Below are 25,800 nucleotides of genomic sequence, written 5' to 3'. Positions count from 1 at the left end.
TGCTCACTCAAGGTTTCTCCCATGACGATCAAGATGTTCCTAGTCGTCAATTTATTCCCCAGTGAGAGTTTGCTTGAGGACAGAGACAGGCAGATTCCCCAAAGTCATCGCTTTATTCCCCAGTGAGAGTTTGCTTGAGGACAGAGACAGGCAGATTCCCCAAAATCATCGTTTTGTTCCCCAGTGAGAGTTTGCTTGAGGACAGAGACAGGCAGATACTCCCAGGCGATCAGTAATCTTTTCAGTTAAGTCCCCTTTCAGTCCTTTAGAGCGAAGTATCCTTCAGCCTTCCCTTTGGAGAGAATTGTCCTTCAGCCTTCCCTTTAGTGAGAGGTAGCCTTCAGAGTTAGCCTTCGGAAGTATTAAGAAGTTTCTTCAGAATCCCTGTGACCCCTAATGCCTTCAGACACCAAGTTATCTTCAGACCAAAGAGTTTTGCCGAAGCGTCTTGATCCGTTTCACCTGGGGGTATCTCGGGTATGGTCTCTTCTTATGGTCGAGCTTCCTTACGTAGTCTAATGGACTTTAAACGACCCTCCCCGATAGTCGACAGACTCTAAAATGTTCCCGACGACAGGTCCTTGGCTCAGACCCCTTGAGTCGCCTCGCGTCGCCATAGTCGTCAGGTTGTAATCTTCGATTGACCTGATGGCTATACTTTGACTTTCGCCTTGTCCAAGCCTCAGTCAAAGTGGGGGCTCTGTAGACACCTCGTTTCTACACCTCCCGCAAACCACCCAGTGATGATTGGGCCGCATGTTTGATACGCGGAACGATTTGTGACAGTTCGTAAGATTATCGTCAAGTGATTGCTCAAATATTAATGTCGACCTCTTAGTTGTCATCTACGTGTCATTACGGTCGTTTTGGCAGTAATTAGAGTACATTTGGAGTCCGGGTCAAAAACCGTCTTCATTTCCTAAAACCGTCAAATCCCGAGTCAAGGCGATGTGCTTGTCTACCTAAGGCTAGGATGTCATAAAATGTTGAGATTATATCTCATTTTGAGTCCCATATCACTTCATTAGGGTAAACTTAAAGTTTACATTACAAAATGTGCATTTCATTTAGCTAAAATGACAACCCGACCTTTAGGCCCATTTTACGAGGCGATAACGAGTTTTTTGGGTCAGGCCTATTTCACATAAAGTTCTAGATATTTCTTTTAGCTTTCCAACGCCACCGAAATCACCTTAATCCGAGTCTTGTACAGAAAGTTATGCCTAAAATACGACAGGCTGTCAAACGCGTTTTCTACGCGCAGAGGAACCTACCCGGGAAAGGACGCAGCAAGTGCTGCGCCTCTTCCAAGGGACGCAGCACCTGCTGCGCCTTTTCCCAGGGTTTTCTTTTTGTCCAAGTTTCCGTGTTTTAACCTAAGTCGGTTGTTTCCGGATCTTTCCTTCCGTATCCAACTCTTTCCATATTTCCCTCCGCGTGATTAGTATAAATAGGAGCCTTCGCTCCTCATATTTCTCACGCGAGTGTCCGCCCTTCTCTTCTCCCTTTGCATTCTAGACTTCGTTCTTACTAATTGGCGCCTACGTGCTTGGACTTCCGACCACGTAAGCTCGGATCTTTTCCGGGTACCAGCCTCCCCGTTGTATGACCGACCAATTTGACCAACTACACTCAATCAATCTTTAATTAATCAATCATTTTCCTCTTACGAGGGCACTTTCCTTGCATTCGCGTCGAGCATTCACTAGTCGATATCTTAGTTCTTCTCGTTCCGTCAACATGTAAGTCTGAGGGTGTAATCTCTCTTTTATTTATTGTATTTTATTTATTGTATAATCAATTGTAAGGTTTACGTCGAAAGTACCATTAAAATCGATTTCTAAAACCCTTTGTTAAAACCTGTTTTGCGGATTTCCAGTAAGTAACCGTCGAGAAAGGACGCAGCAACTGCTGCGCCTCTTCGAAGGAGCGCAGTTCCTGCTGCGCCTCTTCGTGAGGCTGCCGCAGTTCCTGCTTCTTTTCTTCTTCTTCGTCCTCTGCAATTCGTTCTTGTTCTTGTTTGTTTTCATATGTTTGTTCTTTAATTCGTTTATTACAGTAGTTTAATAATTCACATGTATATTTTAATCATCATCATTAATAATTAATTCGTCATAAATCCGACTTAAATCCTAAATAATCTAATATTTACGGGTTTTCGTCATTAAAGTCAATTCGGGTTTTAGAGGTTCGATTTACCCATATTGAATCTCTGGAATTCGTCGTTGATATATTTGTATCTGTTCATCCATCATATATTCGTCATTAGTAACCTGTTTAGCTTAATTAGTTTAATTCATCAATTTGTAATTAATATCATTAATCATGTAATTAATTCGTTTAATTCCGTCTTATTCATGTTTTACTGTTTTTATGACCCATTCACATGTTAAATAACCTGTTAATCACTTTCATCCGAGTAAATACTTCAATCAATCATCAAATTAACAATTAACATTAACGGTTTGCAGTTCCGGCTTCACAGCCAGAATTCACCCTTGGAACAGACGCGCAAGAATCGCTGCGCCTCTTCCGAGGGCGATCTGCTGCGCTGTTCGGATGAGTTCCCGCCTCTCGAACTCCTTTTACGCCTTGACGTAATTAATTAGTCTACGTTTAATCAACTATCATCCGCATTATCACGCTAATTCCTGTTCGTTGATTTATTTATTTCCTCCTTTTATTCTTTTATTCGTTTTCTCAAATTATCCGTTTTAAAGGTATTTTCGACATAAATCGCCTAATCCAATGTAATTATTGTAATTTTCTTTTATTGTATTTATCCTATTTCTTGTATGTTTTCACATGTAATTTGACTTAAATCCCAACTTCGACATTAATTGTATGCTAACTAATTGTTCACCGACTTAGTCTAATCTTCACATGTTAGGATCAAAACATGGATGTTGCATTGCATGCATATAGCCGACGATATATCGAGTATGAATAACTTCCCTAATCATTAGTAGAGGCCGCTATCGAGGCGGGCGGGATTAGGTGTTCGATCAAAAGAACTTCCTAATACGTACCCTCACCCCTTACTCCAGATCTCCGTGAGCACCCGTGTTCATTGGCATCCACGAGAGTCATTCTAGACATAGAATGCTAAGGGTAACGATTGCTTAGTGTTCATGTCACTACTTTGTGTCTTGACATGACACGAGGTATTCGAACGGTTCCAATTTCCCATAAAAATTGGTGGCGACTCCATACAAAATGCAAACGCTTGTTTTCGCTTCTCACCAAGCGCCCCCGTGGGCGGCCCGCTGTCCACAAAATCGAACAGGTTGATTCCCGAAATGAGCTCGGCGCGTGATTGAAAAACAGGTAAAAAAAGAAACAGGGTCCGGTACGACCTTCTGAACGGCTGAAATTGAAGTGTATAATACACGGTTTTTCGGGATTCCGGGGTCCCGGAACAAAATTCTCCGGAAATCACATAGAAAGTTCCTCGGGTCAGATAAAGCGGCCACGCAAAGTTTGAGCACCAACGGAAGACATTTGAGGGGTGCCGGTGTGCCACAAACCAGCATTCGCCGAAACTCGGATTATCGTGAAAAGTGTGTTAAAGCTCGTTATTTGAGGCTGAAATCGAACGGGTTGATTCCTGAACTGAGCTCGGACGCGTGATTGAAAAACAGGGAGAAAAAAAAACAGGGTCCGGTACGACCTTCCGAACGGCTGAAATTGAAGTGTATAATACACGGTTTTTCGGGATTCCGGGGTCCCGGAACAAAATTCTCCGGAAATCACATAGAAATTTCATCGGGTCAGATAAAGCGGCCACGCATAGTTTGAGCACCAACTGGAGACATTTGGGGGGTGCCGGTGTGCCACAAACCAGCATTCGCCGAAACTCGGATTATCGTGAAAAATGTGTTAAAGTTCGTTATTTGAGGCCGAAATCGAACAGGTTGATTCCTGAAATGAGCTCGGACGCGTGATTCAAAAACAGGGAGAAAAAGAAACAGGGTCCGGTACGACCTTCCGAACGGCTGAAATTGAAGTGTATAATACACGGTTTTTCGGGATTCCGGGGTCCCGGAACAAAATTCTCCGGAAATCACATAGAAATTTCATCGGGTCAGATAAAGCGGCCACGCATAGTTTGAGCACCAACTGGAGACATTTGGGGGGTGCCGGTGTGCCACAAACCAGCATTCGCCGAAACTCGGATTATCGTGAAAAATGTGTTAAAGTTCGTTATTTGAGGCTGAAATAGAACAGGTTGATTTCTGAAATGAGCTCGGTTGCGTGATTGAAAAACATGGAGAAAAATAAACAGGGTCTGGTACGACCTTCCGAACGGCTGAAATTGAAGTGTATAATACACGGTTTTTAGGGATTCCGGGGTCCCGGAACAAAATTCTCCGGAAATGACATAGAAAGTTCATCGGGTCAGATAAAGCGGCCACGCAAAGTTTGAGCACCAACGGAAGACAATTGGGGGGTGCCGGTGTGCCACAAACCAGTATTCGCCGAAACTCGGATTATCGTGAAAAATGTGTTAAAGTTCGTTATTTGAGGCTCAAATCGAACAGGTTGATTCCTGAATTGAGCTCGGACGCGTGATTGAAAAACAGGGAGAAAAAGAAACAGGGTCCGGTACGACCTTCCGAACGGCTGAAATTGAAGTGTATAATACACGGTTTTTCAAGATTCCGGGGTCCCGGAACAAAATTCTCCGGAAATCACAGAGAAAGTTCCTCGGTTTATATAAAGCGGCCACGCAAAGTTTGAGCACCAACGGAAGACATTTGGGGGGTGCCGGTGTGCCACAAACCAGCATTCGCCGAAACTCGGATTATCGTGAAAAGTGTGTTAAAGCTCGTTATTTGAGGCTGAAATCGAACGGGTTGATTTCTGAAATGAGCTCGGACGCGTGATTGAAAAACAGGGAGAAAAAGAAACAGGGTCCGGTACGACCTTCTCAACGGCTGAAATTGAAGTGTATAATACACGGTTTTTCGGGATTCCGGGGTCCCGGAACAATATTCTCCGGAAATCACATAGCAATTTCATCGGGTCAGATAAAGCGGCCACGCATAGTTTGAGCACCAACGGAAGACATTTGGGACTCGCCGGTGTGCCACAAACCAGCATTCGCCGAAACTCGGATTATCGTGAAAAATGTGTTAAAGATTGTTATTTGAGGCCGAAATCGAACAGGTTGATTCCTGAAATGAACTCGGACGCGTGATTCAAAAACAGGGAGAAAAAGAAACAGGGTCCGGTACGACTTTCCTAACGGCTGAAATTGAAGTGTATAATACACGGTTTTTCGGGATTCCGGGGTTCCGAAACAAAATTCTCCGGAAATCACATAAAAAGTTCCTCGGGTCAGATAAAGCGGCCACGCAAAGTTTGAGCACCAACGGAAGACATTTGGGGGTGCCGGTGTGCCACAAACCAGCATTCGCCGAAACTCGGATTAACGTGAAAATATGATAAAGCTCGTTATTTGAGGTGAAATCGAACAAAGTTGATTCTGAATTGAGCTTGGACGCGTGATTGAAAAACAGGGAGAAAAAGAAACAGGGTCCGGTACGACCTTCCAAACGGCTTAAAGTGAAGTGTATAATACACGGTTTTTCGGGATTCCGGAGTCCCGGAATTTTTTTTTCCGAAAATCACATAGAAAGTTCCTCGGGTCAGATAAAGCGGCCATGCAAAGTTTGAGCACCAACGGAAGACATTTGGGGGGTGCCGGTGTGCCACAAACCAGCATTCGCCGTAACTCGGATTAGCGTGAAAATGTGATAAAGCTCGTTATTTGAGGCTGAAATCGAACAGGTTGATTCCTAAAATGAGCTCGGATGCGTGATTGAAAAACAGGGAGAAAAAGAAAAAGGGTCCGGTACGACCTTCCGAACGGCTGAAATTGAAGTGTATAATACACGGTTTTCGGGATTCCGGGGTCCCGTAACAAAATTCTCTGGAAATCACATAGAAAGTTCCTCGGGTCAGATAAAGCGGCCACGAAAGTTTGAGCACCAACGGAAGACATTAGGGGGGTGCCAGTGTGCCACAAACCAGCATTCGCCGAAACTCGGATTATCGTGAAAAATGTGTTAAAGCTCGTTATTTGAGGCTGAAATCGAACATGTTTATTCCTGAATTGAGCTCGGACGCGTGATTGAAAAACAGGGAGAAAAAGAAACAGGGTCCGGTACGGCCTTCCAAACGGCTAAAATTGAAGTGTAATACACGGTTTTTCGGGATTCCGGGGTCCAGGTACAAAATTCTCCGGAAATCACATAGATATTTCATCGGGTCAGATAAAGCGGCCACGCATAGTTTGAGCACCAACGGAAGACATTTGGGACTCGCCGGTGTGCCACAAACCAGCATTCGCCGAAACTCGGATTATCGTGAAAAATGTGTTAAAGATTGTTATTTGAGGCCGAAATCGAACAGGTTGATTCCTGAAATGAACTCGGACGCGTGATTCAAAAACAGGGAGAAAAAGAAACAGGGTCCGGTACGACCTTCCGAACGGCTGAAATTGAAGTGTATAATACACGGTTTTTCGGGATTCCGGGGTCCCGGAACAAAATTTTCCGAAAATCACATAGAAAGTTCCTCGGGTCAGATAAAGCGGCCATGCAAAGTTTGAGCACCAACGGAAGACATTTGGGGGTGCCGGTGTGCCACAAACCAGCATTCGCCGAAACTCGGATTATCGTGAAAAGTGTGTTAAAGCTCGTTATTTGAGGCTGAAATCGAACGGGTTGATTCCTGAAATGAGCTCGGACGCGTGATTGAAAAACAAGGAGAAAAAGAAATAGGGTCCGGTACGACCTTCCGAACGGCTGAAATTGAAGTGTATAATACACGGTTTTTCGGGATTCCGGAGTCCCGGAACAAAATTTTGCGGAAATCAAATAGAAATTTCATCGGGTCAGATAAAGCGGCCACGCATAGTTTGAGCACCAACGGAAGACATTTGGGGGGTGCCGGTGTGCCACAAACCAGCATTCGCCGAAACTCGGATTATCGTGAAAAATGTGTTAAAGTTCGTTATTTGAGGCCGAAATCGAACAGGTTGATTCCTGAAATGAGCTCGGACGCGTGATTCAAAAACAGGGAGAAAAAGAAACAGGGTCCGGTACGACCTTCCGAACGGCTGAAATTGAAGTGTATAATACACGGTTTTTCGGGAATCCGGGGTCTTGGAACAAAATTCTCCGGAAATCACATAGAAAGTTCATCGGGTTAGATAAAACGGCCACGCAAAGTTTGAGCACCAACGGAAGACATTTGGGGGATGCCGTGTGCCACAAACCAGCATTCGCCGAAACTCGGATTATCGTGAAAAATGTGTTAAAGCTCGTTATTTGATGCTGAAATCGAACAGGTTGATTTTTGAAATGAGCTCGGACGCGTGATTGAAAAATAGGGAGAAAAAGAAACAGGGTCTGGTACGACCTTCCGAACGGCTGAAATTGAAGTGTATAATACACGGTTTTTCGGGATTCCGGGGTCCAGAAACAAAATTCTCTTGAAATCACATAAAAAGTTCCTCGCGTCAGATGAAGCGGCCACGCAAAGTTTGAGCACCAACGGAAGACATTTGGGGGGTGCCGGTGTGCCACAAACCAGCATTCGCCGAAACTCGGATTAACGTGAAAATATGATAAAGCTCGTTATTTGAGGCTGAAATCGAACAGGTTGATTCCTGAATTGAGCTTGGACGCGTGATTGAAAAACAGGGAGAAAAAGAAACAGGGTCCGGTACGACCTTCCAAACGGCTGAAAGTGAAGTGTATTATACACGGTTTTTCGGGATTCCGGGGTCCCGGAACAAAATTTTTCGAAAATCACATAGAAAGTTCCTCGGGTCAGATAAAGCGGCCACGCAAAGTTTGAGCACCAACGGAAGACATTTGGGGGGTGCCGGTGTGCCACAAACCAGCATTCGCCGAAACTCGGATTAGCGTGAAATTGTGATAAAGCTCGTTATTTGAGGCTGAAATCGAACAGGTTGATTCCTAAAATGAGCTCGGATGCGTGATTGAAAAACAGGGAGAAAAAGAAATAGGGTCCGGTACGACCTTCCAAACGGCTGAAATTGAAGTGTATAATACACGGTTTTTCGGGATTCCGGGGTCCCGGAACAAAATTCTCCGGAAATCACATAGAAAGTTCCTTGGGTCAGATAAAGCGGCCACGCAAAATTTGAGCACCAACGGAAGACATTTTGGGGGTGCCGGTGTGCCACAAACCAGCATTCGTCGAAACTCGGATTATCGTGAAAAGTGTGTTAAAGCTCGTTATTTGAGGCTGAAATCGAACGGGTTGATTCCTGAAATGAGCTCGGACGCGTGATTGAAAAACAGGGAGAAAAAGAAACAGGGTCCGGTACGACCTTCTCAACGGCTAAAATTGAAGTGTATAATACACGGTTTTTCGGGATTCCGGGGTCCCGGAACAATATTCTCCGGAAATCACATAGAAATTTCATCGGGTCAGATAAAGCGGCCACGCATAGTTTGAGCACCAACGGAAGACATTTGGGACTCGCCGGTGTGCCACAAACCAGCATTCGCCGAAACTCGGATTATCGTGAAAAATGTGTTAAAGATTGTTATTTGAGGCCGAAATCGAACAGGTTGATTCCTGAAATGAACTCGGACGCGTGATTCAAAAACAGGGAGAAAAAGAAACAGGGTCCGGTACGACCTTCCGAACGGCTGAAATTGAAGTGTATAATACACGGTTTTTCGGGATTCCGGGGTTCCGAAACAAAATTCTCCGGAAATCACATAAAAAGTTCCTCGGGTCAGATAAAGCGGCCACGCAAAGTTTGAGCACCAACGGAAGACATTTGGGGGTGCCGGTGTGCACAAACCAAAGATTCGCGAAACTCGGATTAACGTGAAAATATGATAAAGCTCGTTATTTGAGGCTGAAATCGAACAGGTTGATTCCTGATATGAGCTTGGACGCGTGATTGAAAAACAGGAGAAACGAAACAGGGGTCGGTACGACCTTCCAAACGGCTGAAAGTGAAGTGTATAATACACGGTTTTTCGGGATTCCGGGGTCCGGAACAAAATTTTCCGGAAATCACATAGAAAGTTCCTCGGGTCAGATAAAGCGGCCATGCAAAGTTTGAGCACCAACGGAAGACATTTGGGGGTGCCGGTGTGCCACAAACCAGCATTCGCCGAAACTCGGATTAGCGTGAAAATGTGATAAAGCTCGTTATTTGAGGCTGAAATCGAACAGGTTGATTCCTAAAATGAGCTCGGATGCGTGATTGAAAAACAGGGAGAAAAAGAAACAGGGTCCGGTACGACCTTCCGAACGGCTGAAATTGAAGTGTATAATACACGGTTTTCAGGATTCCGGGGTCCCGTAACAAAATTCTCTGGAAATCACATAGAAAGTTCCTCGGGTCAGATAAAGCGGCCACGAAAGTTTGAGCACCAACGGAAGACATTTGGGGGGTGCCAGTGTGCCACAAACCAGCATTCGCCGAAACTCGGATTATTGTGAAAAATGTGTTAAAGCTACTTATTTGAGGCTGAAATCGAACATGTTTATTCCTGAATTGAGCTCGGACGCGTGATTGAAAAACAGGGAGAAAAAGAAACAGGGTCCGGTACGACCTTCCAAACGGCTAAAATTGAAGTGTAATACACGGTTTTTCGGGATTCCGGGGTCCCGGAACAAAATTCTCCGGAAATCACATAGATATTTCATCGGGTCAGATAAAGCGGCCACGCATAGTTTGAGCACCAACGGAAGACATTTGGGACTCGCCGATGTGCCACAAACCAGCATTCGCCGAAACTCGGATTATCGTGAAAAATGTGTTAAAGATTGTTATTTGAGGCCGAAATCGAACAGGTTGATTCCTGAAATGAACTCGGACGCGTGATTCAAAAACAGGGAGAAAAAGAAACAGGGTCCGGTACGACCTTCCGAACGGCTGAAATTGAAGTGTATAATACACGGTTTTTCTGGATTCCGGGGTCCCGGAACAATATTCTCCGGAAATCACATAGAAATTTCATCGGGTCAGATAAAGCGGCCACGCATAGTTTGAGCACCAACGGAAGACATTTGGGACTCGCCGGTGTGCCACAAACCAGCATTCGCCGAAACTCGGATTATCGTGAAAAATGTGTTAAAGATTGTTATTTGAGGCCGAAATCGAACAGGTTGATTCCTGAAATGAACTCGGACGCGTGATTCAAAAACAGGAAGAAAAAAAACAGTGCAGTACGACCTTCCGAACGGCAGTGAAATTGAAGTGTATAATACACGGTTTTCGGGATTAGGGGTTAGAAACAAAATTCTCCGGAAATCACATAAAAAGTTCCTCGGGTCAGATAAAGCGGCCACGCAAAGTTTGAGCACCAACGGAAGATATTTGGGGGTGCCGGTGTGCCACAAACCAGCATTCGCCGAAACTCGGATTAGCGTGAAAATGTGATAAAGCTCGTTATTTGAGGCTGAAATCGAACAGGTTGATTCCTAAAATGAGCTCGGATGCGTGATTGAAAAACAGGGAGAAAAAAATGGTCCGAGACGACCTTCCGAACGGCTGAAATTGAAGTGTATAATACACGGTTTTCAGGATTCCGGGGTCCCGTAACAAAATTCTCTGGAAATCACATAGAAAGTTCCTCGGGTCAGATAAAGCGGCCACGAAAGTTTGAGCACCAACGGAAGACATTTGGGGGGTGCCAGTGTGCCACAAACCAGCATTCGCCGAAACTCGGATTATTGTGAAAAATGTGTTAAAGCTCCTTATTTGAGGCTGAAATCGAACATGTTTATTCCTGAATTGAGCTCGGACGCGTGATTGAAAAACAGGGAGAAAAAGAAACAGGGTCCGGTACGACCTTCCAAACGGCTAAAATTGAAGTGTAATACACGGTTTTTCGGGATTCCGGGGTCCCGGAACAAAATTCTCCGGAAATCACATAGATATTTCATCGGGTCAGATAAAGCGGCCACGCATTGTAACACCCCGCGCTTTCCTTATATTTTTAAATAAACTTTTAAGTAATTTTTATTAAATAATTATTATTTAAAGCTTATTTTCATAAAATATAGCCGTAGCCGTGTAACGGTAATAATAGTGTAGATTTTAATAATATTATTCTCCGACTCGAGTTATAGTAGACTTGGGACGAAAATTCTAGTGGATACCGACTCATTTTGAGTTATTGGGCTTAACTTGACTCATGGGCCTTTTTCCCCTCTTTTCTCTACACAAAACCTCAACTAAAACCCTCACAACTTCATCTCCCTCACTTGTAATTTCTGAAATTTCCCAACAACCACCCCACCATTGTTGAACCTTCCCTTACTAACCCTAAAACCACCATATCTCACTCAATTCTTCACCAATCTCGTTCCTTTTCGCGCCATTCTCTTCCTTTTCTCATTTCCCTTCTTTCTAAGTAAGAAAGTTACCATCTTTTCCTCTATTTCGAAATTCTCATCTTACAAGGATGTGGATTCTTGACTTAATACCTTTATTTTTGTGTTTAGGGGAGAACTTGGACAACCCGGAGGAGGATAGCTACATCGTTGACGAGTCTTTAGAAGATTGAAGTGCAAAAAGGTAACGGTGATGGGTTACTCGACTTTTATGTTAAAATTGTGTGATTTGTGTAGTATTAGACTCATATGATTGTTAAATTTATTGTCTTGCATGATTTGTGGTGAATGGATGTTGATTAGAATACTTGAATAACATTTCTCACATGTTTAAGGAAAAGTTTCACCCTTTATTGTCTTTGATCCGTATTGGTTGAATTTCTATCTCAATTATGTTGTTTTTCATGGTTAGAATCATGTTAGGACAGGTAAATAATTGTTGTGGAACGATTTGTGGTTGTTTGCAAATGATTTGAGAGACGATTTTGGCGATTCACGCGTACAGTGGGTCTCAGCCGGTTGACCGGGCCGCCGGTCCCCTGACCGGCTGGGAACCCCCTGTAAGTTTTAATGTGTGCCAGGAGTCCCAGCCGGTGGACCGGCCGCCGGCCCCCTGACCGGCTGAGACCCCTCTGATTGTTTTTCTTCGCCTATAACTTATATTAACCAATGATTCACGCATTTATCTTTTCCGTGATTAATAAGTGATCAATTTAGGACATGTTTACGTGATGATCATGCCATTGTGGTTACTCTTGTTTGTGAACCGAGTGTGACTTTTTACATTGTGAGACTACTCGACATTCCCTATTTATTTGCCCTCGGACATTGGGTCACGGTTAGGTGCCATTGTTTCTGAGTTGGGCTATTTTTCCTTCCGCCTTTTTCGGACCGGGGGTCACGGTTAGGTGACAAGGTTCCGCTTGAGGTTACTCGACTTTCGGGCACGGTTAGGTGTACCATATTTCGAGTCTTGGATACGATTTGGTATCGTTTGTCGATCGGGTGTCGTCCATCCCGAGAGTCTGGCCAGGTTTAGACTAGGACCGTATTATGATCGTCGTCCTACCAAGAGGTTGGAGTCTAGAGGGTTGTCTTGTTTGAGTCTATACTTTGTAATTTGTCTTACATTTGAGTTGGGTCAATATTTGACCGTTGGACCTAATTATTCTTCTCACATTTATGCATAACTACTCTTATTGCATTTTGTATACTAATCATGATCCTCTCGTCACCGTAAGTATTTATCCTCATGCTTGTTTGTTTAATTACATTCCTAATTACTTGTATTTTTACATATTGTGGCTGGGAGAACCCTGAGTTACTCCCCACTGACTGTGGCTTTCATATTTATTATGAATGACAGGTTGGTGATGAAGCTTAAGTGGGCAAGACCGTGTGAGCTAGCGAGTTCTTACCTTGGACCTTATTTAGTTATCACATAATAGACTCACCTACTTTTCGAATCTATGTTAATTCGTGGGATATCTTTTCCCCAATAATTAGACTTGTATTGTAAACTTAAAGCTAACTATCTAAACTTATTTATCGTGTTGGTGATACCTCGCGTTGGACTTCATTAGAAGTCTTAAAAGTTTTAAAAAATCTCGTGTTTCCGCCACGATTTACTAGTTATTTTTAGTTGCCTCAACGAGGGGTGTCACAGTTGGTATCAGAGCCTATATTGCTCCCGACGCACACACGTGTACCCCAACTTAAAATTCTCACTTGACCTTAAATAATGAATGAGAGACGGGTAGAATTAAGGACCTAAGTTGGTAGCCTTTTTGTGTATGTTTTGTGATAGGTTCTAACTTGTTTGCTCTTGTGCGAAAAGATGGTGCGAGCGACCAATGTGGAAAATGCTATCATGCAAGCCCTCACTCAAGTACTTGCTAATCAACAAAATGCTCAACCCGCTCCCCTTGCACCCGAAGCTAGCCGTCAAGGAAGTTATGCTTGGATTGCAAGTCAACTAGCAAGGAACAAGGCTAGGACCTATGGTGGTGAAGTGGATCCCGTTGCTCTCTCGGAGTGGTTTCGTGACATGGAGAAGAACTTCTCTCTCTTTGATGCCCGAGAGGAGGACAAGGTGAGATTAGCCTCTCACTTTCTTGTGAAGGAAGCCGATAGGTGGTGGACTTTGACCGGTCCTACCGCTACTCAAGACCCCAACTTTGATTGGAGCCGCTTCAAGTCACTTGTGGAGACTCGCTTCTACCCTAAGGAGCTCAAACAACAAAGATTGAAGGAGTTCATGGACTTCAAGCAAGGGAAGCTATCAATTCAAGCCTACACCGACAAGTTTAATGAACTTGCTCATTATGCCTCCAAGTTCGTGAAAGATGAAGAGGATCGTGTCTACTTCTACAAGAACAAGTTGAATCCTAAGGTGGAAAGCATGGTGAGAAGAAGCTCAACTACCTTTGTGGAAGTTTATGATGATGCCATTTGGGCCGAAAGCTCTTTGAAGGCCATTGAAGAAGATTCCAAAATCCACTCCTCTTCTCATTCTTACCGTCCTAACTTTCATGGCAAGAGACCATTTGTGCCTTCTACTTCCAACTATGCCAACAAGAGAAGGTTTGTGCCAAGGATACAAGATCATGGAGGACAAGGACCGAGAGTTCAAGAACCTAGAGGACAAGTTCCCACACCAACTAATGAACTTGAGAAGGACCGTAAGTGCTACCATTGTAGACAAGCTCTACACCCCGGAGTTGGATGCTATGGCAAGCCCTTGACTTGCTTTCATTGTAAGAAGCCCGGACATCGTGTTTCCGATTGCCCCGAGAAGAAGAATGCTCCTACTCCAAATGCTAGGCCAAGAGGAACTATCTTTGTCATGAGTCGAGCCGAAGCCGCCGCTCATCCCGATATCATTACGGGTATGTTCTCAATTTTTGATCAACCTTGCCTTATTTTATTTGATACCGGCGCATCTTTATCTTTTATATCTTCCAAATTCTCCGAAAAACTAGCCATTGAGCCTATTCCTAGTGAGGAAACTTCTATATCCTTACCTTCCGGAGAGATGTTCTCTTGTTCCCTCACTTTCTCCGACATTCCTATCTCTATTTCGGGAACCTTGTTCCCCGCTAACCTACTTCGTTTTCCCCTTGAGGAATTCGATGTAATTTTGGGTATGGATTGGTTGTCAAAGTATGATGCAAGATTCGAGTGTAGAGACCAAAAGATTCGCCTCAAGAGTCCGCAAGGCACTCGTGTGTCCTATAGAGGAGTCCGTTCCCAAGAAGGTGTGAAGTTGATTTCCGCTTTGAAGTTGATGAGTATGAGGAGGAAAGGTTACCAAATCTTTCTTTGTGTGGTGACTTCTACCTCCCCTTCCTTACCAAAGATCGAAGAAGTGCCCGTGGTTTGTGAGTTCCCGATGTCTTCCTCAAGAATTGCCCGGAATTCCTCCCGAGCGTGATGTTGAGTTTTCTATCGACCTTGTACCCGGAACCGGACCGATTGCTAAAGCCCCGTACCGTATGGCGCCAACCGAGTTGAAGGAGTTGAGAAATCAACTTGATGAGATGATTGAGAAAGGATTCATTAGACCTAGTGCCTCGCCTTGGGGTGCTCCCGTTCTCTTTGTGAAGAAGAAAGATGGATCCATGAGACTTTGCATTGACTACCGTGAGCTTAACCGTGTTACCATCAAGAACAAGTATCCTCTACCAAGAATTGAAGATTTGTTTGATCAACTCAAAGGTGCTTCTACTTTCTCCAAGATTGATTTGAGATCCGGTTATCATCAAATCCCCGTTCGTGAGTCCGATATCCCTAAGACCGCCTTTAGCACGAGATATGGACATTTCGAGTTTAAGGTGATGCCCTTTGGTTTAACCAATGCCCCTTCTATCTTCATGGACCAAATGAACCGGACCTTTAGCGAGTTCTTAGACAAGTGTGTTGTGGTCTTCATTGACGATATCCTCATCTTTTCCAAGTCCGAAGAAGAGCATGCCGATCACCTCCGTATCATTTTGGGAATCCTCCGTCGTCAAAAGTGGTTTGCCAAATTCTCCAAATGTGAATTTTGGTTGTCTAAGGTGTCTTTCCTAGGCCATGTGATATCTAAGGATGGTGTCATGGTAGATCCTTCGAAGATTGAAGCCGTGATTGAGTGGAAGAGTCCAACCGATGTTGGTGAGATCCGTAGTTTCTTGGGTTTGGCGGGTTACTACCGTCGCTTTGTGAAAGATTTTTCCAAGCTTGCTAGACCGATGACTCAACTTTTGAAGAAAGAGACCAAGTTTGTGTGGACCGAAGCTTGTGAAGATGCATTCCAAGAGTTGAAGAAGAGGTTGACTACCGCCCCCGTGTTGACCTTGCCCGAGGATGGAGTTGATTTTGATGTGTTTTGTGATGCTTCTAAGATGGGTTTAGGTTGTGTTCTTATGCAAAATAGAAGAGTTGTTGCCTATGCTTCGCGACAATTGAGAGTTCATGAAGTGAACTATCCCACTCATGATTTGGAGTTAGCCGCCATTGTTCATGCTTTGAAGATGTGGAGACACTACCTCATTGGAGTCCATTGCCGTATCTACTCCGACCATAAGAGTTTGAGGTACATCTTCACCCAAAAGGATTTGAATATGAGACAACGACGATGGTTGGAATTGGTGAATGATTATGACATGGAGTTGTTGTATCATGAAGGTAAGGCAAATGTGGTTGCCGATGCCCTTAGTAGGAAGTCTACTCATTCCTTGAGTGTCATTCGTGTGCTTCCCGATGACCTTTGTGCCGAGTTTCGTAAGTTGAGTTTGCAACTTGTGGAGAGTGGTTTTGATTATCTTGGTGCTATGGTTGCCGAGCCCGTTCTTCACCGTGAGATTCTAGATAGCCTTGTGGACGACGCTACCTTTAAAAGTTTTCAAGCCAAGCTTCTTGAAGGGAAAGCAAAGGATTGTGAGATTGATGCTAGAGGTTACCTCCGTTACCGAGGACGCATGTATGTGCCCGATGCCGTTGACTTGAGGAAGAGAGTTCTAGATGAAGCTCATCTATCCCCTTATTCGATTCACCCCGGAGGAGACAAGATGTATAAAGATTTGAAGCTTCAGTTTTGGTGGCCTAACATGAAGAATGACATTGTGTCATATGTTGGAAGATGTCTTACTTGTCAACAAGTGAAGATTGAGCATAAGAGACCCGGTGGTTTGCTACAACCGTTGGATGTTCCTTTATGGAAGTGGGAGTCCATTTCCATGGATTTTGTGATGGCTTTGCCTAAGACCGTTGGTGGAAAGGATGCCGTATGGGTTGTTGTGGATAGGTTGACCAAGTGTGCTAGGTTCATTCCGATCAAAGAGACTTGGAGTTTAGACCGTCTTGCTAGTGCTTATGTTGAAGAGATCGTTCGTTACCATGGTATTCCTAAGGAGATCGTTTCGGATCGTGACCCAAGGTTTTGTTCAAGATTTTGGAAAGCTTTGCAAGATGCTATGGGTAGTAAGTTGTTGATGAGTACCGCTTTTCATGCCGCTACCGATGGACAATCCGAGAGGACAATTCAAACTCTAGAAGACTTGTTGCGTGCTTGTGCCCTTGATTTTCATTCTAGTTGGGAGAAGAGCTTACCTTTGGTGGAATTTTCTTACAACAATAGTTATCATGCTTCTATCAAGATGGCCCCTTATGAAGCCCTTTATGGAAGGAAATGCCGTAGTCCAATTTGTTGGGACCAAGCAAGTGATGTTCGTGATCTTGGACCCGACAAGTTAGCCGAGACGATTGATCAAGTGAAGCTCATCCGTGAAAGAATGAAAGCCGCCCAAGATCGTCAAAAATCCTATGCCGATGTTCGCCGTCGACCCTTGGAATTTGAAGTTGGAGATAAAGTGTTCTTGAAGGTGTCCCCGATGAAAGGAGTAAAGAGATTTGGAGTCAAAGGGAAGTTGAGTCCGAAGTACATTGGACCGTATGAGGTGATAAAAAGGATTGGTGCCGTGGCTTATAGATTGGATTTGCCCCCGGGTTTGGGTAAAGTTCATGATGTCTTTCATGTTTCTCAACTTAGGAAGTACATTAGCGACCCTAGTCATGTGTTGCAAAATGAGATTCCCGAGCTTGAGCCTAGTCTTTCTTTCGAGGAGAGACCGATTCGTATCTTGGATAAGAAGGAGAAGAAGCTAAGGAGCAAAGTGGTGCCCTTGGTGAAGGTTTTGTGGAAGTGTGGTGATGTAGAAGAAGAGACTTGGGAGCCGGAGGCTTCCATGCGTGCCAAGTACCCTAGTTTGTTTTCTTAAGGTAATACCTTTTCGTTTCAAGTTTCGAGGGCGAAACTTTTTAAAAGGTGGGATGATTGTAACACCCCGCGCTTTCCTTATATTTTTAAATAAACTTTTAAGTAATTTTTATTAAATAATTATTATTTAAAGCTTATTTTCATAAAATATAGCCGTAGCCGTGTAACGGTAATAATAGTGTAGATTTTAATAATATTATTCTCCGACTCGAGTTATAGTAGACTTGGGACGAAAATTCTAGTGGATACCGACTCATTTTGAGTTATTGGGCTTAACTTGACTCATGGGCCTTTTTCCCCTCTTTTCTCTACACAAAACCTCAACTAAAACCCTCACAACTTCATCTCCCTCACTTGTAATTTCTGAAATTTCCCAACAACCACCCCACCATTGTTGAACCTTCCCTTACTAACCCTAAAACCACCATATCTCACTCAATTCTTCACCAATCTCGTTCCTTTTCGCGCCATTCTCTTCCTTTTCTCATTTCCCTTCTTTCTAAGTAAGAAAGTTACCATCTTTTCCTCTATTTCGAAATTCTCATCTTACAAGGATGTAGATTCTTGACTTAATACCTTTATTTTTGTGTTTAGGGGAGAACTTGGACAACCCGGAGGAGGATAGCTACATCGTTGACGAGTCTTTAGAAGATTGAAGTGCAAAAAGGTAACGGTGATGGGTTACTCGACTTTTATGTTAAAATTGTGTGATTTGTGTAGTATTAGACTCATATGATTGTTAAATTTATTGTCTTGCATGATTTGTGGTGAATGGATGTTGATTAGAATACTTGAATAACATTTCTCACATGTTTAAGGAAAAGTTTCACCCTTTATTGTCTTTGATCCGTATTGGTTGAATTTCTATCTCAATTATGTTGTTTTTCATGGTTAGAATCATGTTAGGACAGGTAAATAATTGTTGTGGAACGATTTGTGGTTGTTTGCAAATGATTTGAGAGACGATTTTGGCGATTCACGCGTACAGTGGGTCTCAGCCGGTTGACCGGCCGCCGGTCCCCTGACCGGCTGGGAACCCTCTGTAAATTGTTTCAATTTTCAAGTGTGTCGTGGGTCTCAGCCGGTTGACCGGCCGCCGGTCCCCTGACCGGCTGGGAACCCTCTGTAACATTTGGCCTTTTTGCAATTTTTCAAAAATGAACCATGGGTCTCAGCCGGTTGACCGGCCGCCGGTCCCCTGACCGGCTGGGAACCCCCTGTAAGTTTTAATGTGTGCCAGGAGTCCCAGCCGGTGGACCGGCCGCCGGCCCCCTGACCGGCTGAGACCCCTCTGATTGTTTTTCTTCGCCTATAACTTATATTAACCAATGATTCACGCATGTATCTTTTCCGTGATTAATAAGTGATCAATTTAGGACATGTTTACGTGATGATCATGCCATTGTGGTTACTCTTGTTTGTGAACCGAGTGTGACTTTTTACATTGTGAGACTACTCGACATTCCCTATTTATTTGCCCTCGGACATTGGGTCACGGTTAGGTGCCATTGTTTCTGAGTTGGGCTATTTTTCCTTCCGCCTTTTTCGGACCGGGGGTCACGGTTAGGTGACAAGGTTCCGCTTGAGGTTACTCGACTTTCGGGCACGGTTAGGTGTACCATATTTCGAGTCTTGGATACGATTTGGTATCGTTTGTCGAATCGGGTGTCGTCCATCCCGAGAGTCTGGCCAGGTTTAGACTAGGACCGTATTATGATCGTCGTCCTACCAAGAGGTTGGAGTCTAGAGGGTTGTCTTGTTTGAGTCTATACTTTGTAATTTGTCTTACATTTGAGTTGGGTCAATATTTGACCGTTGGACCTAATTATTCTTCTCACATTTATGCATAACTACTCTTATTGCATTTTGTATACTAATCATGATCCTCTCGTCACCGTAAGTATTTATCCTCATGCTTGTTTGTTTAATTACATTCCTAATTACTTGTATTTTTACATATTGTGGTGGGAGAACCCGAGTTACTCCCCACCGACCGTGGCTTTCATATTTATTATGAATGACAGGTTGGTGATGAAGCTTAAGTGGGCAAGACCGTGTGAGCTAGCGAGTTCTTACCTTGGACCTTATTTAGTTATCACATAATAGACTCACCTACTTTTCGAATCTATGTTAATTCGTGGGATATCTTTTCCCCAATAATTAGACTTGTATTGTAAACTTAAAGCTAACTATCTAAACTTATTTATCGTGTTGGTGATACCTCGCGTTGGACTTCATTAGAAGTCTTAAAAGTTTTAAAAAATCTCGTGTTTCCGCCACGATTTACTAGTTATTTTTAGTTGCCTCAACGAGGGGTGTCACACGCATAGTTTGAGCACCAACGGAAGACATTTGGGACTCGCCGGTGTGCCACAAACCAGCATTCGCCGAAACTCGGATTATCGTGAAAAATGTGTTAAAGATTGTTATTTGAGGCCGAAATCGAACAGGTTGATTCCTGAAATGAACTCGGACGCGTGATTCAAAAACAGGAGAAAAAGAAAGGGTCCGAGACGACCTTCCGAACGGCTGAAATTGAAGTGTATAATACACGGTTTTTCTGGATTCCGGGGTCCCGGAACAATATTCTCCGGAAATCACATAGAAATTTCATCGGGTCAGATAAAGCGGCCACGCATAGTTTGAGCACCAACGGAAGACATTTGGGACTCGCCGGTGTGCCACAAACCAAAGATTCGCGAAACTCGGATTATCGTGAAAAATGTGTTAAAGATTGTTATTTGAGGCCGAAATCGAACAGGTTGATTCCTGAAATGAACTCGGACGCGTGATTCAAAAACAGGAAGAAAAAGAAACAGGGTCTGGTACGACCTTCCGAACGGCTGAAATTGAAGTGTATAATACACGGTTTTCCGGGATTCCGGGGTTCCGAAACAAAATTCTCCGGAAATCACATAAAAAGTTCCTCGGGTCAGATAAAGCGGCCACGCAAAGTTTGAGCACCAACGGAAGACATTTGGGGGTGCCGGTGTGCCACAAACCAGCATTCGCCGAAACTCGGATTAACGTGAAAATATGATAAAGCTCGTTATTTGAGGCTGAAATCGAACAGGTTGATTCCTGAATTGAGCTTGGACGCGTGATTGAAAAACAGGGAGAAAAAGAAACAGGGTCCGGTACGACCTTCCAAACGGCTGAAAGTGAAGTGTATAATACACGGTTTTTCGGGATTCCGGGGTCCCGGAACAAAATTTTCCGAAAATCACATAGAAAGTTCCTCGGGTCAGATAAAGCGGTCATGCAAAGTTTGAGCACCAACGGAAGACATTTGGGGGGTGCCGGTGTGCCACAAACCAGCATTCGCCGAAACTCGGATTAGCGTGAAAATGTGATAAAGCTCGTTATTTGAGGCTGAAATCGAACAGGTTGATTCCTAAAATGAGCTCGGATGCGTGATTGAAAAACAGGGAGAAAAAGAAACAGGGTCCGGTACGACCTTCCGAACGGCTGAAATTGAAGTGTATAATACACGGTTTTCGGGATTCCGGGGTCCCGTAAAAAAATTCTCTGGAAATCACATAGAAAGTTCCTCGGGTCAGATAAAGCGGCCACGAAAGTTTGAGCACCAACGGAAGACATTTGGGGGGTGCCGGTGTGCCACAAACCAGCATTCGCCGAAACTCGGATTATCGTGAAAAATGTGTTAAAACTCGTTATTTGAGGCTGAAATCGAACATGTTTATTCCTGAATTGAGCTCGGACGCGTGATTGAAAAACAGGGAGAAAAAGAAACAGGGTCCGGTACGACCTTCCAAACGGCTAAAATTGAAGTGTAATACACGGTTTTTCGGGATTCCGGGGTCCCGGAACAAAATTCTCCGGAAATCACATAGATATTTCATCGGGTCAGATAAAGCGGCCACTCATAGTTTGAGCACCAACGGAAGACATTTGGGACTCGCCGGTGTGCCACAAACCAGCATTCGCCGAAACTCGGATTATCGTGAAAAGTGTGTTAAAGCTCGTTATTTGAGGCTGAAATCGAACGGGTTGATTCCTGAAATGAGCTCGGACGCGTGATTGAAAAACAAGGAGAAAAAGAAATAGGGTCCGGTACGACCTTCCGAACGGCTGAAATTGAAGTGTATAATACACGGTTTTTCGGGAATCCGGGGTCTTGGAACAAAATTCTCCGGAAATCACATAGAAAGTTCATCGGGTTAGATAAAACGGCCACGCAAAGTTTGAGCACCAACGGAAGACATTTGGGGGATGCCGTGTGCCACAAACCAGCATTCGCCGAAACTCGGATTATCGTGAAAAATGTGTTAAAGCTCGTTATTTGATGCTGAAATCGAACAGGTTGATTTTTGAAATGAGCTCGGACGCGTGATTGAAAAATAGGGAGAAAAAGAAACAGGGTCCGGTACGACCTTCCGAACGGCTGAAATTGAAGTGTATAATACACGGTTTTTCGGGATTCCGGGGTCCCGAAACAAAATTCTCCGGAAATCACATAAAAAGTTCCTCGGGTCAGATAAAGCGGCCACGCAAAGTTTGAGCACCAACGGAAGACATTTGGGGGTGCCGGTGTGCCACAAACCAGCATTCGCCGAAACTCGGATTAGCGTGAAAATGTGATAAAGCTCGTTATTTGAGGCTGAAATCGAACAGGTTGATTCCTAAAATGAGCTCGTATGCGTGATTGAAAAACAGGGAGAAAAAGAAACAGATCCGGTACGACCTTCCAAACGGCTGAAATTGAAGTGTATAATACACGGTTTTTCGGGATTCCGGGGTCCCGGAACAAAATTCTCCGGAAATCACAAAGAAAGTTCCTCGGGTCAGATAAAGCGGCCACGCAAAATTTGAGCACCAACGGAAGACATTTTGGGGATGCCGGTGTGCCATAAACCAGCATTCGCCGAAACTCGGATTATCGTGAAAAGTGTGTTAAAGCTCGTTATTTGAGGCTGAAATCGAACGGGTTGATTCCTGAAATAAGCTCGGACGCGTGATTGAAAAACAGGAAGAAAAAGAAACAGGTCGTGACGACCTTCCGAACATTTGAAATTGAAGTGTATAATACACGGTTTCGGGATTAGGGGTCCGGAACAATATTCTCCGGAAATCACATAGAAATTTCATCGGGTCAGATAAAGCGGCCACGCATAGTTTGAGCACCAACGGAAGACATTTGGGACTCGCCGGTGTGCCACAAACTAGCATTCGCCGAAACTCGGATTATCGTGAAAAATGTGTTAAAGATTGTTATTTGAGGCCGAAATCGAACAGGTTGATTCCTGAAATGAACTCGGACGCGTGATTCAAAAACAGGGAGAAAAAGAAACAGGGTCCGGTACGACCTTCCGAACGGCTGAAATTGAAGTGTATAATACACGGTTTTTCGGGATTAGGGTTCAAACAAAATTCTCCGGAAATCACATAAAAAGTTCCTCGGGTCAGATAAAGCGGCCACGCAAAGTTTGAGCACCAACGGAAGACATTTGGGGGTGCCGGTGTGCCACAAACCAGCATTCGCCGAAACTCGGATTAACGTGAAAATATGATAAAGCTCGTTATTTGAGGCTGAAATCGAACAGGTTGTTTCCTGAATTGAGCTTGGACGCGTGATTGAAAAACAGGGAGAAAAAGAAACAGGGTCCGGTACGACCTTCCAAACGGCTGAAAGTGAAGTGTATAATACACGGTTTTTCGGGATTCCGGGGTCCCGGAACAAAATTTTCCGAAAATCACATAGAAAGTTCCTCGGGTCAGATAAAGCGGCCATGCAAAGTTTGAGCACCAACGGAAGACATTTGGGGGGTGCGGTGTGCCACAAACCAAAGATTCGCCGAAACTCGGATTAGCGTGAAAATGTGATAAAGCTCGTTATTTGAGGTGAAATCGAAACAAGGTTGATTCCTAAAATGAGCTCGGATGCGTGATTGAAAACAGGAGAAAAAGAAACAGTGGTCCCAGTGACGACCTTCCGAACGGTTGAAATTGAAGTGTATAATACACGGTTTTCGGGATTCCGGGGTCCCGTAACAAAATTCTCTGGAAATCACATAGAAAGTTCCTCGGGTCAGATAAAGCGGCCACGAAAGTTTGAGCACCAACGGAAGACATTTGGGGGGTGCCAGTGTGCCACAAACCAGCATTCGTCGAAACTCGGATTATCGTGAAAAATTTGTTAAAGCTCGTTATTTGAGGCTGAAATTGAACATGTTTATTCCTGAACTGAGCTCGGACGCGTGACTGAAAAACAGGGAGAAAAAGAAACAGGGTCCGGTACGACCTTCCAAACGGCTAAAATTGAAGTGTAATACACGGTTTTTCGGGATTCCGGGGTCCCGGAACAAAATTTTCCGGAAATCACATAGAAAGTTCCTCGGGTCAGATAAAGCGGCCACGCAAAGTTTGAGCACCAACGGAAGACATTTGGGGGGTGCCGGTGTGACACAAACCAGCATTCGCCGAAACTCGGATTATCGTGAAAAGTGTGTTAAAGCTCGTTATTTGAGGCTGAAATCGAACGGGTTGATTCCTGAAATGAGCTCGGACGCGTGATTGAAAAACAAGGAGAAAAAGAAATAGGGTCCGGTACGACCTTCCGAACGGCTGAAATTGAAGTGTATAATACACGGTTTTTCGGGAATCCGGGGTCTTGGAACAAAATTCTCCGGAAATCACATAGAAAGTTCATCGGGTTAGATAAAAAGGCCACGCAAAGTTTGAGCACCAACGGAAGACATTTGGGGGATGCCGTGTGCCACAAACCAGCATTCGCCGAAACTCGGATTATCGTGAAAAATGTGTTAAAGCTCGTTATTTGATGCTGAAATCGAATAGGTTGATTTTTGAAATGAGCTCGGACGCGTGATTGAAAAATAGGGAGAAAAAGAAACAGGATCTGGTACGACCTTCCGAGCGGCTGAAATTGAAGTGTATAATACACGGTTTTTCGGGATTCCGGGGTCCCGAAACAAAATTCTCCGGAAATAACATAAAAAGTTCCTCGGGTCAGATAAAGCGGCCACGCAAAGTTTGAGCACCAACGGAAGACATTTGGTGGGTGCCGGTGTGCCACAAACCAGCATTCGCCGAAACTCGGATTATCGTGAAAAATGTGTTAAAGCTCGTTATTTGAGGCTGAAATCGAACAGGTTGATTCCCGAAATGAGCTCGGACGCGTGATTGAAAAACAGGGAGAAAAAGAAACAGAGTCCGGTACGACCTTCCGAACGGCTGAAAGTGAAGTGTATAATACACGGTTTTTCGGGATTTCGGGGTCCCGGAACAAAATTTTCCGAAAATCACAAAGAAAGTTCCTCGGGTCAGATAAAGCGGCCACGCAAAGTTTGAGCACCAACGGAAGACATTTGGGGGGTGCCGGTGTGCCACAAACCAGCATTCGCCGAAACTCGGATTAACGTGAAAATATGATAAAGCTCGTTATTTGAGGCTTAAATCGAACAGGTTGATTCCTGAATTGAGCTTGGACGCGTGATTGAAAAACAGGAGAAAAAAAGAGGTCCGGTACGACCTTCCGAACTATTTGAAATTGAAGTGTATAATACACGGTTTTCGGGATTCCGGGGTCCCGTAACAAAATTCTCTGGAAATCACATAGAAAGTTCCTCGGGTCAGATAAAGCGGCCACGAAAGTTTGAGCACCAACGGAAGACATTTGGGGGGTGCCAGTGTGCCACAAACCAAAGATTCGCGAAACTCGGATTATCGTGAAAAATGTGTTAAAGCTCGTTATTTGAGGTGAAATCGAACATGTTTATTCCTGAATTGAGCTCGGACGCGTGATTGAAAAAAAGGGAGAAAAAGAAACAGGGTCCGGTACGACCTTCCAAACGGCTGAAATTGAAGTGTAATACACGGTTTTTCGGGATTCCGGGGTCCCGGAACAAAATTCTCCGGAAATCACATAGAAAGTTCCTCGGGTCAGATAAAGCGGCCACGCAAAGTTTGAGCACCAACGGAAGACATTTGGGGGTGCCGGTGTGCCACAAACCAAAATTCGCCGAAACTCGGATTATCGTGAAAAATGTGTTAAAGCTCGTTATTTGAGGTGAAATCGAACAGGTTGATTCTGAAATGAGCTCGGACGCGTGATTGAAAAACAAAGAGAAAAAGAAATATGGTCCGCACGACCTTCCGAACAT

The 25,800-nt window shown here is 44.2% G+C and overlaps 2 long non-coding RNA genes across 2 annotated transcripts; both read left to right on the top strand.

The window, feature by feature from the left end:
• Positions 1-11,463: 11,463 nt before the first annotated feature.
• On the top strand, positions 11,464-12,979 carry LOC141627850 (uncharacterized). The gene is made up of 2 exons (XR_012537075.1): positions 11,464-11,584; positions 12,767-12,979. It is a non-coding gene; the product is annotated as an uncharacterized LOC141627850 (long non-coding RNA).
• Positions 12,980-18,221: 5,242 nt separating this feature from the next.
• LOC141627848 (uncharacterized) lies at positions 18,222-19,896 on the top strand. Its single transcript, XR_012537072.1, has 2 exons — positions 18,222-18,326; positions 19,684-19,896. It is a non-coding gene; the product is annotated as an uncharacterized LOC141627848 (long non-coding RNA).
• The last annotated feature ends 5,904 nt before the right edge of the window (positions 19,897-25,800 follow it).

Source organism: Silene latifolia, chromosome 2 (assembly GCF_048544455.1).
Source record: "Silene latifolia isolate original U9 population chromosome 2, ASM4854445v1, whole genome shotgun sequence".
Taxonomy (NCBI): Eukaryota; Viridiplantae; Streptophyta; class Magnoliopsida; order Caryophyllales; family Caryophyllaceae; genus Silene; species Silene latifolia.
This window is presented reverse-complemented; position numbering and strand designations above follow the sequence as displayed.